Source organism: Pistacia vera, unplaced genomic scaffold (genome assembly GCF_008641045.1).
Source record: "Pistacia vera cultivar Batoury unplaced genomic scaffold, PisVer_v2 Contig338, whole genome shotgun sequence".
Taxonomy (NCBI): Eukaryota; Viridiplantae; Streptophyta; class Magnoliopsida; order Sapindales; family Anacardiaceae; genus Pistacia; species Pistacia vera.
The window spans coordinates 2,273,053-2,280,384 of record NW_022196155.1 but is presented as its reverse complement, the minus strand read 5'-3'; positions in this window follow the sequence as shown (position 1 = coordinate 2,280,384).

Below are 7,332 nucleotides of genomic sequence, written 5' to 3'. Positions count from 1 at the left end.
TGAAACAACTCCATTTTATCAACACATCACAATCCCTTTTTCTCAAAGTCAGAATGGTTATCGTCTATTCAAATTAGCGGCTATAAGGCCAGAGATGCGCGAGAAGAATTTTCAAACTCAACAACAAAGATAGCGATTACTCTCACAGTAACCAAAGAGTTTAATCCGGATTTACCCAACATCAATTACTACTTCGCGGCTTACAAAGTGCCACGAAGTGCTGTCAAGAACAGGTATGAGATTCTCTCTTGTGATGATACCGGAGTAGATTCAAGCATGATCAAGAAATAATACAAGAGATGGCTTTTCTGTTGCAACCGGACAAGATCATTCTGTTGTTATGGAGGGGGCTTTCAAACTTATACAATCTGCCTTCCAATTCTGATAGTTCCCGAAAAAAGACAATCCTATGAGTAGCTTGCGTTCCAAGAAGCGCCTCATCAATCACCGCACACGGCTTCAGGTTTCTCTAACTGTTCTAATCATCAAGGCCTCACTACAACAAAATAGCCTACGTAACACTGACAGTAATCTTTTTCTTAAAGTGTTACCGTAGACTATCTATGATAATACTTGATGTTAAAATGTTACGATAACAATTTTTATATAACACTTTAACTTTGTGTAACACATGTTATATCAATTGTAACTTTTTTTCTTAAATGTTATGGAAATATTCTACGTAACATTTTTAAAGTATTACAATAGACCTAATAATATATAAACCTTTTTATAATGTTACTATATTATCAAGCTTTTTGTACAGAAGGTTTATATGTCACAAATTGTGATTTGATATATGAAGCATATAGATTTTATGGATGTAAAGTATGTTGGTGCCTATTTATTAGGCATATATGTAAACTTTTTGTATAGAAGGTTCACCATCAATGAAATGTTCATTGGAAACTAGTGTATCATTGTTTTATATTATATTATTTAATAATAACTATAACAGTTTATATATGCTATAACAGACCATTGATAACACTTTTAAATGTTATGGAAAATAATTTTGTAACATTTACTAAATGCAATGAATGATACTTTAGTAGCACTTTTTAACATGTTTTAAAAACTCTTTTTTGCATTTTAACAATGTTACAAAAAACTAAACTGAACAGGTTAAAATTTTACAAAAACTTATTTAGGCATTTTGAGAATGTTACAGAAAACTAAACTATAACATGTTAAGAAAGTTACAGAAAACATTATAGTATTTTGAGAATGTTACAGAAAACTATACTTAACGTTAAGAATGTTATGGAAACTTATTTATAGCATTTTAGAATGTTACAGAAAACTAAACTGTAACATGTTAAGAATGTTACCGAAAACTTATTTATAGTATTTATTGTAATGTTACAAAAATCATCGTAATTACAAATAAGTGCTACATATACTTAACAACAGCATTATGACAGTTACTGAAATTATTAATAACATGCAAAAATGTTACCAATGTCTACTTTTTAGTAATATGTGCTATCTAGCATCCTTATAAATGCTACGATTAACCTACGATGACATTTTTTGCATGTTACTGTAGAGCATTTTTGTTGTAGTGCCTACAAGCAAAGCAGCGAAATCCACTCAGTTTCGGCCAAGCAGCAGCTGATCACAAGGCCAGAACTTTCTCATCTGGGTTCGGAAGCACAACACCAAAGAAATTGTTGTGGCGGATGCATCTTTGAAACCTTAGAATTAAAATGTTCATCAAGCTAATGGCAAAAAAAGATTGTTGTTTCTCGTAATGATAAAGTGTTTGAATTCCCATTAACCCGTTGGCTATGGATGGATTCTGATCAATGTAATTTACTGTGTATTTATGGAATTCAGTTCTTTGAATTTTATTTTCTATCCTTTCCAGTTTTATATGTTGTTTATTCACTTTAATGTGACATTTACTTTTTTTTTTTTTTTTTCGAAGTTTTATGAAAATTTTGACATGGAGAGGATACTGTACTCTAATAATTTTTATCTGGAGGAGCTGTTTCTTTATCCTTCAATGTTGCGCTACATGTGTAATGTTTACTCACATAATAGACCGTATAATTTTATAGTAATGACCCTGACTCCATGAAAATTATAGAAAACAATTAATTTCTTCATTTTTATAACTTTTCTTGAGATTCGCTTCTGTTTATGATGGATTTTTTTTTGTTTGGTGGCGTTGTCTTTCTTTGAATAATTAATTTATTTGTGAGTTTTGTTAGTTGGGTCTATTTCCTAGGTTTGTGATTAATAATGTATTAATTTATGATTATGTTGAGATGTGCAAGAAGACTTCAAAGCATAAGATTTTCAAGGGAATTTGGAGCATATAAGGCTAATTTCAGTTAATTTTATGTAAATAGACCTGATGTTAGTTTATGAATGAGAAATGTTTTATCTTAAATGAGCTTTAGGACTTGATTTTATTCTTCCATATATTTAATTTTTATCTTACGTTTGGTACATGACAAGTCTGTTTATATGCGCTATGGACAAATCCTGTATAAAAAATTGCAGATTTGAGGTAAACCTGGTATTGTTTAGTAGTCGACTTCATCTCCGCTCCTCAAAATCCATTCGATCTGGAAATTGACTGTAAAGAAACAACCATCTTCTTCCAACTGAAGTTTCTTTTTCTTTTTTTTGACTATCCCGCCATGCTTCTTTCACCCTTTGTAAGAGACAATTTTGAAGCTGTTGATAGGGCACTTGGCACCTCCAAGATAATGAGAGACCCGAATCTTGAGACTCTTATGAGGAGAGAGTAAAAACCTTATCTATTGTCTTCTTAAAGAAATTCATGTCTAAGGAAGGTGATTCCATTGACTGATACACAAACACCCTTTATAATCAATGAACATGCTAATCTTTGCAGAGACGGCCTCAAGTGGCTAGTAAATATGAGAAATCCAGTGCAAGAGGCCAATGAGGGTCCTTGACCCTCGTGAGTGTTTGTGGTGCAGTGGTGCTGGTGAAATGATCATGTACCTCATGTCCATTGCTGTTGATTGGTGTTTTAATATTAAAACCTAAAAAAAAGAAAAAAGATGGCTTTGACATCTATCAACTCTAAAATGGTCTTTGTTATTAAATTTACAAGAGTGGAAAAACACGGGTGACCATTAATTTGAAAAAAAAGTAGTTTAAACATCATACTATATTAAAGCATCCTCAATTCATTTATATTATTTGATTAAGCATACAGATTTTGGTGGGTTTGTTTTGGGTATCATATGAGATTTTGCTTCAAATAAGATCAGTTTGAGAGGTGATCGGAATTCGGAGGAGGGGAGGGACTATGAGTTCTCAAGGGAGGTGATAGAATTTTCTCATATTTCTTTTTTAACAATACAAATATATTTTGTGTGTATATATATAAAATTTATTTCCAGCTAATCAAATCTTAGTTTAAATAAATCGAACTTGCATAATTTATGAAGGCGGATATTTTAATTAATTACAGCTACAATTTACCAATACAGATGTTTTACTTTTAATTTATTTAAAATTTAAGTTATTTTTTATTTACATTCCAATCGAATTTAAATTTTTAACAAGGGATCTATTTATAACACCACTCTCTTTAAATCCACCTCCAACTAATCAAATTTTATTTGCCTTTTTGGGACTTCATTCTTTCTAGAATTTGCAAAGAATGAAATTCAGAAAATATATATATATTTCAGTGGCTTAGTACTCATTTCTTTAGCTCCCATTAAAAATTTTATATATATTTTAATAATTTTTATCTTAATGAAATTAAATTCACCCACGATATTTTAAATACACTCATACTCTATTTTATATATTGTTTTAATTCTTAACCATTATTTATAATCATAAACCCTAACTTTAATCTTCTAAATTGTAGAAACTTTTTTTTGTTTATTTCAAACATTATTTGTTTGATGAAAATATATTACTCCCATATGATAAAGTGATCACACAATGTGATAAATTTGACTCTAAAGAAGAAAAACTAAATTGGAAATTGGAAAAAAAAAAGGAATAACAAAAACCTAATTAAAAATTAGAGAAAATTGTGGAAAACAAAACTCTTATTAAGTTTGAAATTAGGGGGAAATGGTTTAAATAAAAAAACCCTATTTAAGTTTGAAATTGGGAAAAAGAGATGCAATAAAACCTTCATTAAACCTAATTAAGTAGGGCTTTATTTGATATTAATGGGGTTTTAAAGAGAAATTTTAAAATATAATGAAGGTATTTAATAATGATCTAATAGATAATCGGAGTCAAATTAAATTGAAAATCCATAGGAATCAGTGTAAATATCCTAAAGATTATTACTAAACTTAATTTTGACTTAGTTGAAGACACTAATTCATATGCTTTATAAATTATAATCCCACCAATGTCTTGAAAATCGGATCGAGCCGATCCGAACCGGGTTTCAGAGAAAGACGTTCATACTAACAAAAACCGCTTTTAACAGTCAGACCATTTAAAACCGAAATAAACCTCTTGAATAGTATCAGATCGGCGTTCCAACGCGACCACCTAAACCGGTCCAACTAAAATAACCTTAAATTAAACCCTTTCTCCCTCATTTCCATTGATTTGCGATTTTTTTCGTCTGAAATTTTTGCTGTCGTTAACCTTCTGTTTTTCTTTCAAGTTTGTCTTCGATTCTTCTCTCATTTCATCTTCGGTTCTTCTTTGTTCATCTTCAATCGCAATCTTCTCCCCGTCCGCGGCCGGCCGTGAATGCTCTCTCCCGTGTAAGAAATCTTCATTTTCTCTTGCCTCACATCTCTTCATTCTTCATCTCTCTTACCTTACATCATTTTCACCATGATCTTTGTCAATAAGACAACGGTTTTCAGGGTGCATTCGGTGATGGCATGGGAACTAAAGGCTAGGATCGTGGTTGGGAAGAGGAGAAGGACGTCTGGGAAGTGTGAACAAATATTCATGAAGAAAAAAAGAGAGAGGGAGAGAGAGGAATGAAACTTCTGGAGAATGGTGGAGAAGAAGAAGAGAGAAGATAAAATAATTAATGAGAGAGAAGAAGAAGAGTGGTGGGGAAAGGAGAAAGAGAAGAAGAAAGTGTTTTATTTATTTATAATGAGATAGAGATGCAGAGATTTGCAGGAGATTCGAAATTGAGTGAGGACAAATTAATTAAGGAGAGAGAAGAAGAAGACGAAAAGATGGTTTTTTTTATAAATTAAATTTTTAATGACATCAGTCCGGCCACCGGTCGATCGTGATCCGTCAATTTGAACCGAATTTTTACCGGGTCAAGATTCGGTTGATTTAACATTAAATCATACCATAAAGGTATTTACATAGGTTAGTCTATATTTTAAATAGAGGGAAACTACAATAGAAAGTGAGATCCCAATTTTAGATCCTAAATGATTTGTGATACTAATGTAATATAGGAAAGATGAGTTTATCCATAAATTAAACTAAGCAAGATAATATTTACAAGATGTTACATACTCTAAGCTATTTTGATATAGAAATATAATATTGCTTTAGCATAAATTTTCTTCCTTTTTTATATATCAGCCCTTGAGTTTATAAAGTATAAGCTTAGATTCTATTCCTTAATCTATTAGATGTTACTAGTGAAGTGTCTTACTAATAAAAAAAACGAATCCCACATTTTCTTTCTATTTTCGTAGAAGCCAACAACAGCACCATAAACAAAACCAGGTCATGAAAGTCACCAGACCGAGCCTCCTGCTTTCTTTCTATTTCCCGGTAGCCAAACAAAAGATTTGCAGAAAAAATATAATACAACTGAGACTTCTTGTTCCACTTAAAATTTGAAAATCCATATTCGAATTGGACAAGAATTTGCCCTAATCCATCGACTTTTCATCGGTACAGAACAAATTGACTTTGATGATCTTCCATATATCTTGATCGTTCAACCTTTTTCTTATTGACAATCTTCCTAACTGATCATGAACTTCAACGAATATAGTTGTTTTCATTCAATTCTTATGTGCAATAATAATATAATATCATTCCAACTCTAATAAAAAGACTATCCAATAACTCTTGTTACGTTTATTAAACTATCAACTATATTAAGAACTTCACATGAATATTGACCACTTATATTATGTATATATAAACAATTTTTTTTCCAGTTTTAACCCTCATGGTCTAATGTATTATCTCTAATAGGTGTTTTTTTTTTCTCTACTAGAAATTGCAATTTTTTTTTTTTTTTTTTTTTTTTTTTGAAATAGAGTTATGACAAGAAGAGTTGAACACTTCCCCGGTAATTTGTTGAAATCTAAGACAGTTGATTTAAAAGTTATGGGTTCTCTAATTAATAATCGATACCTATATTTTAGAAGCCATTGATTCTTCTCAGCTCTCACGTCAGATTTGTTGTAATTTCCATCAATAATGGTTGAAACAAATTTTCACATTTTTTAACCGGGAAAAGTCAAATCTTTGATGATAAAACAGAGCAGTATCTATTATATATTATTAATGGCGCTTTTGTTACTTCCAAATCGGAAGCAAAATTGTAAACGAAGTGTCAACAGCCACCTATAGTATGGAGGAGATGTTGCAAGGTTGCAGAAATCAGCTGCAGATGTGATGTCGATGAGATTGTTTTGGAGCGTATTGATGGATACCATTTATTACCACTCCCTTACTAACAGCTGCAAGAGAAGGAACGATCCATTTCGCTAAGGAAATACTAAACCTGAAGCTTCATTTGCTAAGAAGCGAGACCACCTTGGGCGTAGCCCCCTTATTTGTCTTTGGAGGGGAAGCACATGCTGGAAGTGGGAAACCCCGGTGTGGATTTGCAGGGACGTACCAGAACTGGTAACATGGCTCATAAAATTTGACAGTGAGCTTGTCCGTGAAAGCAAAGGGTTGGTTACTCCTTTGCACTAGCGCCGACTCAAATAAACGATTATTCCAATTTGGCTGATTTTTTGTATGTTTGCCCATCATCTATCCAAGATTTGACAGTTAAACGGGAAACTGTCGTCCATGTGGCCATCAAAAAGGGGAGTTGTAGAGCTTTGAAAGTATTGTTGGGATGTCTTAGAAACTTCAACAAAGAAAAGATCCTATTGTGGGAGGACGAACAAGGAAACAATGCGTTACATACTGCAATTTCTGAAAACCAAATTGAGGTAAGCATACGATAGATATTTATCGTTCTATCTTAACTGCACGCTCTTTTTGGCAATATCCTTTATTTATATGAACCTGGCTTCTAGAAGGGGTGGATTGATTTATCGATCAAGTGTCTAACTTGTCCTTATCTCATCAATAACAAAGGCGGTGAAGCTGTTGATCAAATATATGGAAGTAAATAAAATGAACGGCGAA